This window comes from Eubalaena glacialis, chromosome 3 (assembly GCF_028564815.1).
Source record: "Eubalaena glacialis isolate mEubGla1 chromosome 3, mEubGla1.1.hap2.+ XY, whole genome shotgun sequence".
In the NCBI taxonomy this organism is placed as follows: Eukaryota; Metazoa; Chordata; class Mammalia; order Artiodactyla; family Balaenidae; genus Eubalaena; species Eubalaena glacialis.
In genome coordinates, this window is record NC_083718.1 from 80465795 (window position 1) to 80478007 (window position 12213).

A 12213-nucleotide genomic window follows, 5' to 3' on the forward strand; every position below is an offset into this window, starting at 1 on the left:
TGGAGAGAGAAAGGAGGCCATTCTCAACTGAGGAAGGGTGGGCTGGCAGGGAGGGGCTAGGGATAATTTACGATATCACTGTTCTCCGCCCCGCTTTCCCAGCCCCCACCCTCTTCCCAGCCCCCTGCTACTGTACGGTTGCTAGGAGATGCTCCCTCTGTCTGGAGCTGGGAGGGTGTACCAGGCGGAGACTGTTCCATCTGGACTCCTCCTCCCCCACCCAGGGGAGGGCCCTGCGCTGGGCTTCATCTACCACCCCTTCCCAGGCCCCGAGAGACACCAGTTTCCTCTGCTGTTCCCCAAATCCAGCCAGCCTGGGGCTAGCAGGGTTCCCAGACGGGCTGAGGATCTGGAGCAAGGAAGGGAAAGGGAGCTGTGGAGGGAGAGGCTAACAGACTTAGTGGGCACTGAGGGGCAGCTGGCTCACCTCGGGGCCTCTGGGAGCCAGCCCAGGCTGGGAGTAGGGCCAGAGGGGGTCAGGGACACAGGCCTCAAGGAGCCCAGGTTTGAGGGAGACTGAGTCCTTACCTTTGGGGAGCTTCCAGTTTGATGGGTGAGGCAGACCTCCCATCCCCACCCCTCCATAGTATGGTCAAGGTCAAGGTTAGGGACTGGCAAAGGTGGGGTTGGGGGCAGGGAAGGGAAGGAGGAGGTGGGACAGGGAGGAAGGAGGCAAGTCTGGAAAGTCTGAGAGTCTAGGTAGGAGGAAGGTGACACTGATCTGAGCAGAGTTGGGCAGCGCAGCGGTGTGGCCTAGATCCCCTCCTCTTTCTGAAATTCTCTTCTCAGATTTTAAAGCCGTTGGAGAAGTCGGGTGAGGTGAACTTTGGGGGCTCCCAACGCCGGGTGGGGCAGGAAAGGAATGCTGTGCCCACAGCTGTGCTTCTGACACCTGATTTCTGTGTAGCCCCTATTGATTTTATTCTTTCCTAGGCACAACTTCCCTCCACCCCAGGAAGGAAGGGACTAACCTTGATCTGGCACCCACTTGCTTGTGTAAGCCCTTTCCTAGCCATTGTCTCAGTTAATCTTCCAACGGTCCTGAAAACTGGGTGATACTGTCCCCACTTTACAAAGGCATAATCAGAGCCCCAAGTCATAGGACTAGTAAGTTGGGCTGGGCTTCAAATGGGACTTGGTGGCTCCCAAAGCATATTCTGTGTCCCTCCCCTGTTCTGACTTCCTGCAGAACATGTTCCAAACACAATCGGAGGGACTGAGAGGAGAGACGACCAGATGGGCAGGGGGCCTTCTCTGCATGTTCTCAGGGGAGGAAGGGGCGCTCCTTCTCAGGTGCAGGAGTGAAGTCTGAGGAATGCTGAAACAGTCCTTGCAGGTTAAAGACAGGACTGGGGGGACTTCCCTGGTGGCACAGTGGTTAAGAATCTGCCTGCCAATGCAGGGGACACGGGTTTGAGCCCTGATCCGGGAAGATCCCACATGCCGCGCAGCAACTAAGCCCGTGCGCCACAACTACTGAGCCTGCACTCTAGAGCCCGCGAGCCACAACTACTGAGCCCGCGTGTCACAACTACTGAAGCCCGTGCGCCTAGAGCCCATGCTCCACAACAAGAGAAGCCACCGCAATGAGAAGCCTGCGCACCACAACGAAGAGTAGCCCCCGCTCACCACAACTAGAGAAAGCCTGCTCGCAGCAACGAAAACCCAACACAGCCAGAAATAAATAAATACATTAAAAAAAAAAAAAAAGGCAGGACTGGGGAAGAGGCCATGGGAGCTGTAGAAGTCAACAAAATCTTCCCAGGTTTGTCCCTAGCCAAGGAAATATGCTTTCTGTCTTCCTGAAGCAAGTCCCTTGGGCCACCGCCTAGCCTCTCACCTGTTTGGGATCTGAGTTCCTGCCCTGGGCATGCCCTCTCTGCCTCCCCCTCCACACACACAACCCCTGCCATGGCCCTGCGTAGAGCACCTAGAAGACGTTCCTAGACTCATCCATTGTCATGGTGGCCCCCTTTTACATGGAGCCCTCCCCGGTCTCTCGCCTTTCCTGGCCACTGGATGCTTGCCCTCTGCCTCCTGCTAAGGTCTCCATCCAAAGAGAACCTTTTTCAATCTTGACATTTTTTTTCTTTTCAGACCAAAAAGAAGAACCTACTTCACCCAGCTGGCTTGGGTTCCCTCTCAGAAGCCGTCCCGATTGACTGAAAGATAAGGCTAAACTCTAGCAAGTTGAAGAGCTCTTTCAAGAAGCCTTTGAGCCAGAGAGAAGTGGGGAGGCCCTAGCCTCCAGCCTGGGCAGCCCACTGTACCTGGAGCCACCTGGGATAAGACTTTGCTTCACCATTGCTCCCAGGTCTACAAGCTGTCCGTCCCACCTGTCCTGGTCTCTCTTGTGTTGTCTGAGCTGAGATTCCTCTGAGATGGAAGTCCCATCTCCTGTCTAATAAAGACTCTTGAATACTGAACAACAGTACTAGTGGTAGTGGATGTACCTGGGCAGGGGAGGGGCTAAATGAGAGGAGGGCAGTACCGGGCTCCCTCTAAGAGACCAATGCTATAAAAGCCACCATTGCAACAAAAGGGGGACGCCTCACTAAGACGGAACTCCCACCTGTGGGGGGTGGGTTGGGGAGGAAAGATCTTGGCTCCTTCCACCTCTCTGAGCCACCCCAAGGCCCCTGGGAACACCATCCATGATCTGGTCAGTCCCAACTCAGAGCAGTGGGCTGATGCTCCCAGCCAAGGAGGCCCCTAGGTACCACCCCAAGGACCAAGAGGATGGGAGAGGGTGAGGTTGCTCCCCCAGAGTGCCTGTGTGGGAGGTCACTGGATGGCCCTCTGTCTCAGCCACAAAGGGACACATCCTTAGAAATGTCCTCCAGAGTTTGAACAGACCAGAGAGAAAGAGCATCCCTGCTTCACAGGGCCACCCACTCCTGCTTCCTCTCTGTCCACCCTCAGTAGAGGCAGAAGGGGATGAATATGCCTAACAAGAGGGATTCAGGTTAGACAGCAGGTAGGACTTCCCAACAATACCTGGGAGGGAACCTGAGGGAGCAGGGGAACCACAGCAAGAAGGAGCTGTGCTCTTGGCCTCATTTCCCCCATAACACACCTGTGTAAAACATGCTCCCCCAAAAGATAGCGCCCCCCCCCTCCAATCTCTAGAGAGTTCCTGCTGGAAAGTGTTAGCAGAGTCCAGAGTGCCAGCTCCTTTTAAGCCTTCTACCACTCCCTAAAAAGTCCTTCCTCCCATCTAACAACAATCCCTCCATGGAACTATAGCTGGAATCCTGGGATTTTTCTAAATAAAAAGGCTTAAGATAATACACACGGTTCAATTCCAACAGCACAAGAGGGAAAGTGTGCCTCTTACCCTCCCCTGTTCCCAGCCACCCACCTCCTCTCCCAAGAGGCAACCACTGATGCCTATGTCCTCCCTGAGATACTCTGCGCATCCAAGCACGTATGTCTACACACCCCTCCCCTTCCATTTAAACACTGACCACAGCATTTTTAGCTCCTCTAGACCAGGGTTCTTAGCCTCAGGTCAAGATGAACCACAGGGGATCCTTGCATCTGCTAAAATTGCATACAGAATGCTGGCTAGGCACCTGGGCATGATTTCCAGGAAGAAGGAATGCCTTAAGAGCCACCTGGTCTAGCCCAGCTCCTCATTTTACAGAGGAAACTGAGGCCAGAGAGGGGAAGGGCTGTGTCCAGGGTCCTCAGCATGGTGGAGGCCCATGAGGAGAATTCCAAGCTCCCCTAACCTACATTCCAAGGAGCCCCAGGATCCTCCACAAGGACAGGGTCTAGGAGGGCTGACTGAGGCCAAGGATGCACCCAGGAAAAGGCAGTTCCATTTGTATCACAATCTGGCATATTTAAGGGGTGGAGCCTGGGCTCACCAGGTCAGGCAAGTGCTTCTGAAGTCCCCAGACCTCCTTTCAGGATCCTTCCCACTGCGCAGCCTTGCAAGGACCCATTGCAGCCCTGGGGTCAGCCCCCAGAGGAGGAGGGGTGAATGGAGACAGGGTCTGGCCTGGGATCAGCAAGAAGGAAGTTGCCCAGGTCTGCCCTCCCCCTCCCCCTGCTTTTGTTTGGACCCTGGAGGCTAAGCATCAACCCTCTATGGCTTCCTTACCCTCTGGATGTTGGGGGGCCTGGGCAGGGAAAAGCAGCCCTCTGCCTCCATTAGTGGCCTGGCCTCCTGGCTTGGAAGGGAGGCTCCTGGTGAAGGAGCTGGGGCGGCAGGAGGAGGTGGGAGGAAGGACTTATCTGAGCACAGGAAAAGAAAGCCGGACACTAGTGACAGCAGGTGGGAGAGGAGCCACAGAGGGTGGGCTGCCTTTTGGAAACAGAAAGACCCAGACCCAGACAGGGGCAGAAGGGGTGCGGAGGGACCCCTCCCTCAACAGGGATGCCAGGACTGGGCTGGGAGGGTCCAGGCAGACACTTAAGAATCTGCTCTCAGAGTCCCACTGAGCATATGCAGATGAGGCCTGTCTGTATGCAAATGAGACCGTCTGTATGCAGATGAGGAAAGAGGGCATTCTCTTCTCAGGGTTACCATAGAGCCCATCCCTACCCCCTTCCCTCAGGGCCCCAGGTGCAGGGCAGCCTGCAAAGAGGCCAGGCCTGGGGAGGAGCAACCTGCAATAGAAGGTTAGACTTCGGGAAGAACTTACCAAAGGAAAATGGCCAGTCCTGTGAAATGAACTGTAGAGGAAATGAGGAATATAGAGGGGCTGCTGAGAGAGCCAGGCAAAAAAGATGGGGGTGGACTGTGAAAGAACATCTCAGTCACCCAGAAACGCAGGCAGACTGCAGAAAGCTTTGAAAGGGAGGCAGGAAAAAAAAACTTCGATTGAGTATCCACTTTGTGCCAGGTCCCACATGGAGTGTCTTCCACTCACTGTCTCACTATTCCCGGTGATAACCCTGTGAGGCCTTTCACAGATGAGGCCCAGACAGACTGACAGGTCCAGGTCACACAGTTTGCAAATGGCAGGGCCCTGGGCTGTCTGACTCCATGGCAGGCAGCCACAGCTTAGGATCTCCTTACTCCTCCCTTCTGGCAAGCCGCTCCTCCTAACCTGAGGGGAACTGAAGGGCCTTAGGGGTTGGGAGGCTGTGCCTGAGTGAGGAGTGCTGCTACCCGCTGAGGGGAGGTCTGGCTGGGTCTCAGGCCCAGAGAGGGCCTGCTGAGGACTGGGAACTGGCGGTGGAAGGTAGGGTGTGGCTGTGAGGGTAGCTGAGTGGGCAGAAGCCGGGAGGGGGACATCAGGGCTGGGAAGGACGCCAGGGATAACACAGTGGGAGAAACTGAGGCCCACAGGGATTGGGAGGGTTGCCCTCCTCACTCAGCAGATCCAGGTCCAAGCTGGGCCTGAACCCAAGGCACTGGGCCCCCAGCCCAGGGCCCCTTCCTGGGAATGCAGAGGCTGGGAGTCGGGGCGTCTTGGAGAATAGCCTCTCCTCTTCCTTTGGTGGCCCCTGGTCCCCCACATCCCATGGTGTAGCCAAGGGCTTTGTGGGGAAGCCGTGGGGAAGAGAGGCCCCTTGTTGGCCCGTTCATCGTGCTGGAGGCTCGGCCAATGCCAGCCCAGGCACCGGCTGGGCTCTCCTTCCTGGGGGTGCCAGCCGGCCCCCACCCACTGCCACTGCCCGCTCCCCAGCTCTGGCGTTTCCTGGAGCCTCAGGGCTTTGGCCCTGGTCCCGGCTGAAGGATGGCGGGGAGCCCCAGCCCCCGCGCCCCCCGCACCTCGCCTTTCACATGCTGGCACCAGAGCCGTGGGAACGCTGGACGGCAGCTGGGCACCGGTGCCCGGCTCTGCCCACCCCCGGCCCGGCCGACCTCAGAGAGGGGAGAGGAACAGGCTGCCCCAAAAAAGGCCCCCTCCGGGATGGGGCCCTAGAAATCCTTAGCACTAATTATGAATCTGGGGACAAACAAGGCATTTGCAAGTCAATTAGTGACAGAACTTTCCCAGGAAAGAGCTTCATCCAGGCTCAGCTTCAGACAGGGCCACATGCTGGGTCATCCTGTCCCTCCCTCTGCCTCTGCCCTGCTCAGAGCTCAGGGACAGAGGCCGCCCGATGTTCTGCCAGCCCCTACGTGGCGGAGGGTCTCGGAGCCCTGATGGGCAATGTGGGGCAGGAGGGCAAGGCTGCACTCTGCTGAGGTCAACTGGAGGTCACTATAGCGCTGCCACCAGGCGATGTCCTGTCAGGGCCCTGGCCTCAGTTCCACCTGTGACAGAACCTGGCTGCTCCTGGATGGAATTGTCAAGGAGACAGCTGGCCCGGACAGGGTGGCATGGATGGGTTGACAGGAAAATAGAAGTCATTGTGAAAGGGCCAGGGGGAGATGCTACCCGGAGGACACAAAGAAACCAGGACAGGAGGAGACCAAGGGAGAGACAAGTGGTCCCAAGCATCTCAGCTCGTGCCCAGGCAGGAGGCATATAATCCGAGGGGGCTCAGCCACACACATGGGAACTTCAGGCGGACCAGCCGGCCATCTGGGGCCACTTCCCATAGAGAGGGCGACAGAGCCCGTGAGGCGGCTGCTCCCAGGCGGGGAGGCCTTTAGCTGGGAGAGGGGCTCTCTGCTGAGAGGACCCCTTAATTGGAGGAAGAGAGAGAGGGAAGGGGCTATTTGGGGCAAAAGCCCTAGAGCCAGCCTCGCCATCTGAGGGAGATTAAGGGATTATAATTAAAATGCGTTTGAGGGACTCCAAGCAGGTGGGTTGGGGCTGGTGCTAACGATCTAATTGCTGCCTTTAGCCAGGGCTTTAGCCGGGGCCTGGCTGCTGGGGCTCGGTAATGAGTGGGGGTGGGTTCCTTTTAAAGGAGGGTGGGTGAGAAGAGGCGGAGTTGAGGGGCCAGGAGGGGCAGTCTTTCTCTCCACTGTGAACACCTCAGCTCACAGGGTCCTGTGCCCCGGCGGGCCTCCCCCTGCTGCTCTCCCTGAGAAACCAAGGGGAAGGCTGCTGCTCAGTGGAGCTCTGGGAGGCCTGGAGAAGAATCTGGGGGGCCAGGAGTGAGCAAAGAGGATACTTACGTTCCCACAGAGAGGGGACATTGAGACGGGGATGGTTAGGGTGTCCTGGGAACAGTTACAACGCCAACACGAACTGCAAACATACTCTGTGTCGAGCATTGTACAAAACACTCTATAAACTGATTTCACCCTCACAACCATGGTGAAGTAGGTCTTCCCCTCGGGACTAGAGCTGGGCCCAGCCCCCTGGCTAAGCAGACGCCAGGGGTCCCACTGGCCAGGGGTGGCTCCTTTCTAGGAAGGGACAGATGAACAAACCCTCTCTAGACTCTGAGAGACCTCAGGCTGAGGGGCAAGAGCATGCAGATTGTAGCCCAAAGACCCCGGACTCTGGGAGGCCAGCCTGACCGAGGTGGTGCAGACCCCCTCCTGCCTCTCATGCAGAAGGCACACTAGGGACCTGGACACACATCAGGTATCACACCGCTAAGCCTTTGCATATGCTGTTCCCTCTCCTTGGAAAGCCATCCCTTCTGCTCCGTTTCTGCCCTTCTGAGAGATCTTCCTCTCCCCTGCAACCCCTAGATCCCCTAAGAGGTAAGGGTTCTCTCTGGCCGCCTAGAGCCTGGCTGAGAAGGTGCTTACCACACATTTAGGAAACAGATGAATGGCCTGGTGAGGGGCCGGTGTTTACTTTTATAACTAAATGTCTGAGCAGCTCTGGGAGGATACAGGGGAGACCAGGAACATTAGTTGCCTCTGGGATGGGAACTGGGTGGTGGAGACCCGGATGCAGGAGGGAAACTTTAGTGTGCGGTACACCCTTTCGGGCCTCTAAAGTTTTGTGCCCTTAAAGTGAAGAAATTACTGGGGACCTCCCTGGTGGTCCAGTGGTTAAGACTCCTCGCTTCCACTGCAGGGGGCATGGGTTCGATCCCTGGTCAGGGAACTTAAATCCCATATGCCACGTGGACAAATAAATTATTATTATTATTTTTTTGGCTGCGTTGGTCTTTGTTGTGCGGGCTTTCTCTAGTTGCTGGGGGGGGGGTGCTACTCTTCGTTGCAGTGTGCGGGCTTCTCATGGCAGTGGCTTCTCTTGTTGCGGAGCACGGGCTCTAGAGCACAGGCTCAGTAGCTGTGGCGCACAGGCTTAGTTGCCCCACGGCATGTGGGATGTTCGCGGACCAGGGCTCGAACCCGTGTCCCCTGCATTGGCAGGCGGATTCTTAACCACTGCGCCACCAGGGAAGCCTCAAATAAATAAACAAACAAATAAATAAATAAATAAAATTAACATTTTAAAAAGTGAAGAAATTATTATTCAGAAATAAACCTAATTTAAAATAATAATTACTGCATCTTTTTTGAAGGCTTGGGAAGGACAGTGTTTAACCCCAAAGGCCAGAGCATAAGAGAACCCCTGAGACTCCTCACTGGGGAGGAAACAGTGCAATTTCAGTTCCTTCTCTCTACCTCCCCCTTCTCCCACCCTGCTCCTGCCTCCTCCCAGGGCCTGGTCCCTGTGCCCCACACTCCGCTTGGTCCTCTAAGAGCATTTCAGTGTTGGCCCAGAGAGCGGAAGCGCCCCCTCCCTATCGCGTGGGCATTGAGGGCAGAGCCCCTGGATTCTCACTAGCCTTGCACAGGGCAAGTCACTGAACCTCCCCGAGCCAGCAGCTGCCCCTGTGAACATACAGAGAGCCTGGCTGCTCTCTCCTGGAGAGGTCTGGGGGCAGCTGCCCGCCCTCTTCTGCGCATGCCCGAGGGACGCTTGCTGCCCAGCCCCAGCCGTGGGCCGCGCTATCTGCTGTGTGCTCTCTCCCTGGCCACCTCCCATCTCTGTGCCTCCTTGTCCCATCTGGGGCATGGGTGTATCCCTGCTCTTCCTCCCCCTGTATGGCTGAGCTGAGGATAAAGGAGCTCTGGGCACCCAGTCTTAGCATTCTTATCTGAAAAATGGGGATACAAACAGTAGCTATTTGTCAGAGCTGTTGGGGGGATTAAATGAGATAATGTATGTAAAGTGCTTGGCGCGGCGGGGCACGAAGTGGGGGCTCATAAATGGTGGCTGTTATTATAGTTATTAAATGGGAGGGACCCTGCAAAATGTGCTAGCCTGGGGAAGGGACTCATCATTATTGCTCTGGCTGGGAATAATGAGGCCTTGTGGTAATAGCCCCTCGCACTCCCAGGCCCCTCTGACAAAAGGACGCAGCGGCTGCGGACGGGCCCGACAAAGTGAGAAGTGAATGGTACATAATGGGACACTTAGGGGCTTAGCCCAGGCTGGGGGGCGCTGGGAAGGACCCTCCGGCTGTGGCTCCAGGTGCTGAAGGACCCCACAGGCCAGAAACCCAAGCCGATGGGCCGCCTTTTCTCTGCTTCAAGGCGGCTTGGCCAAGAGCCTTCAGCCACAAACCCAGGTCATCCGGGCCTTCGCTAGTATGGACAAAGCGCCCCTAAGTGCCAGGTGCTGCTCTGTGTGCCAGGGCACCAGCCCGCACCAACAGACCCCAGGACCTCAGGCCTCGTGAGGCTAGTGTGGGAGACCAACATGAATCCAAACAAACACTCAAAATATGTAGAGATGCTGATGAATGATCTGAAGAAAAATAGGAAGGGAAAGGGAACATAAGGGCTGGAGTTGGGGTGGTGAATTCAACTTAAAATAAGGTGCTTCCGGAAGGCCAGATTTTGTCCAAACTTTTCTTGTGGAAAATGTTAAATAGATGCAAAAATAAATAGACTAATCTAATGAACCCCCATCTACCCCTCATCCAGCTTCAACAACTGCCAGTCTTGTTCCATCTACACCTCCACCTACTCTCCCCCCACCTCCCGTGTCACTTTGAAGCAAACCCCAGACTTCTCCTTTCATGGAGGATGTGATTTGAGCAAAGACCAAAGGAGATGAGGAAGCCAGCCACGTGGTCATTAGGGAGGTGAGCATTCCAGGCAGAGGGAGCAAGTGCAAAAGCCCTGTGCCTAGGATTGGAAGATCAGGCTCTAATCTCAGCTTTGCCTCTACTGGCTGTGTAAACTCACACGAGTCCCTTAACTGCTCTGAAACTCAGTTTTGTCATCTGTGAAATGAGGCTGATGCCCTCACCCCACAGGGAGTTTGTAGAAGTGGGATGAGAATCTCTGCGAGTGTTTTATAAAGTAGAGCAACACGCCAGGATCAAGGTCTACTCTCAGAAACTCAGTGTCTTGGTGGAGGTGAGGCAAGGCCCCAGGGTACCCAAGACTAGGTGGGGGTTGGGAAGGGTGTCTGGGGGTGGTTTCCTGCAGAAGGTTACCCCCAAATTTAGTCTAGCAGGCTACGGTGATGGGGAGGGGGCTTGAGCTCAGAGCTAGGCCATGTCTGCTGGCCTCCCCCTCACCCCCACCCCCATGGATGGGCCACAGGATCCCAGGCTGTTGGAAACAAGGGAAGGGCCAAAGGCCTGGATGGCCAACTGTTCTCTGAGGAGGCTTGGCCCCCTCTAAAGACCCTTATCACCACCTCCACCTCCCTCCCAGGGTGATTATCACCCAGAGGGGCCTTTCCTGGGGGACACAAAGAGACCCTCCACTCCCATCCTCTAGGCAGGATAATGGGCCATTCACACTGAGGGGACCCCAGCCCCACACCTGGCCCTCTCAGGCAGCCCCCGACAGCCCCATTGTCCCAGGCCCGCCTTGCACACGGGTGTCAGTGGCAGGGAAGCCCTAGCCCCCAGCTGGAGTGCTCCTGGACTTCCCCCACCTCCCCAGCCGCCTGGACTCTGGGCTTGATCTGGGGGGAGGTGGGCCCACCATTCATCCCACACCCGCTCACTCGGAATTTCACTCCTCTCGAAAGTCCTTACAGAGCGATGGGAAAATGGGAGGGAATAATTAGGAAAATCATTAACGTCTCAAGGCCCATCTGAGAGGGATTAAGGGATTAAAAGCCTTCCAACCAATCTCTCCTACTTTAAGGTTGTTGGAGGGGTTTTGTTTCCAGGACTTCTTTTTCCTCTTCTCTTTTCCTGGATTGGGGGACACTAAAGTCTTGGTGGATCCTTCCTTCAAAAGCTGCAGGAAAGAGTCAAGACAGTAAAGTCCACATGGAGAAGAATGGGGAAGAGCAGGTGTATGGGGGAGGGTCCCTTCCCAAGCTCTCCTGAGCCGCCTTGGGCCACTTCTCCGGACATGGGTGGATAGGGAGGGGTGCAGCGGCCAGGCTGGGCTGGAGGGGAAGCCCAGACAGGCCTGCTGAGAGCGGACCGGCTCCCTTGGAAGGCCCCTGAGAGGCCCAGCCCTGCATGCCAGGCCACATACCACCTCCTCCGAGTCCTGGCTGACTGGGTCCAACTGAGGCAAAATGGGCCAGAGGCTCCACGCCACACATTCTGCTCTGGAAGCCCAAGGCTGGAGGTCAGAGAGGAGGGAGCGGGGCGGGAAGCCTGAATCAACAAAGCCTTTTACTGTTTGCAGTAAGCAACATACAGCCGCTGTCCTTGCGCAACGCATGGTCCAGTGGGGGTGAGCAGGTAAAAATGAATAGCTCGTTACAACACACTGTGAGGCTGGCTGAAGTGTGAAAGGGGGTGAGGGGGTCTACAGAGGAGGCAGACCTCAGCCAGTCTGGAGGGATTTGGGACAGTCCCCTGGAAGGGGTGATTTATTTATGAGAGGATCCCTAAGGCCTGGCACCTGGTAGGTACTCAGCAACTGTGAGGTAAATGCTCCACTCGGATGCATCACCCCCTTTTATATGGAGTGTCTCACTGAAATAGTCCCCCTCACCTGGCTTAAGGCAAAGCCGGTATTTGGGTTGCTGGAGAGCAGAGGTGCACGTTAGGGGATGGCCCAAGCTCTCCCTAGAGTCTTCATGAGCTCCATCCTGACCCAGCCCTGAACATTCTGGGGAAGAAAGATACTGGCAGCATGTGGCTCACACAGTGCCCTCCCCCTCCCCCACCAACACACACACTCACGGTTCCAGTTTGGGGGCACCCTGGAGTGAAGGCGGCCCCTCTGTTTCTCTGGAAGGCTCAGCTAAACCCCCTCTGAACTTCTGTACCCACCAACCCTTGCCTCGAAGACCTGAAGCCTGGTGGGGCAAAATGGAGGCAGGCGGGAGCCATCCCAGAGCCAGCACCTCACCAGTGGTGCGGGTGATAGATGCTGGCGGCTGCAGCCCTCTGCAGCATTAATAACCACGTTTACAAATGGTCTTAATTAGCAACTGCCAACAAGAAGCCCGGTACTAA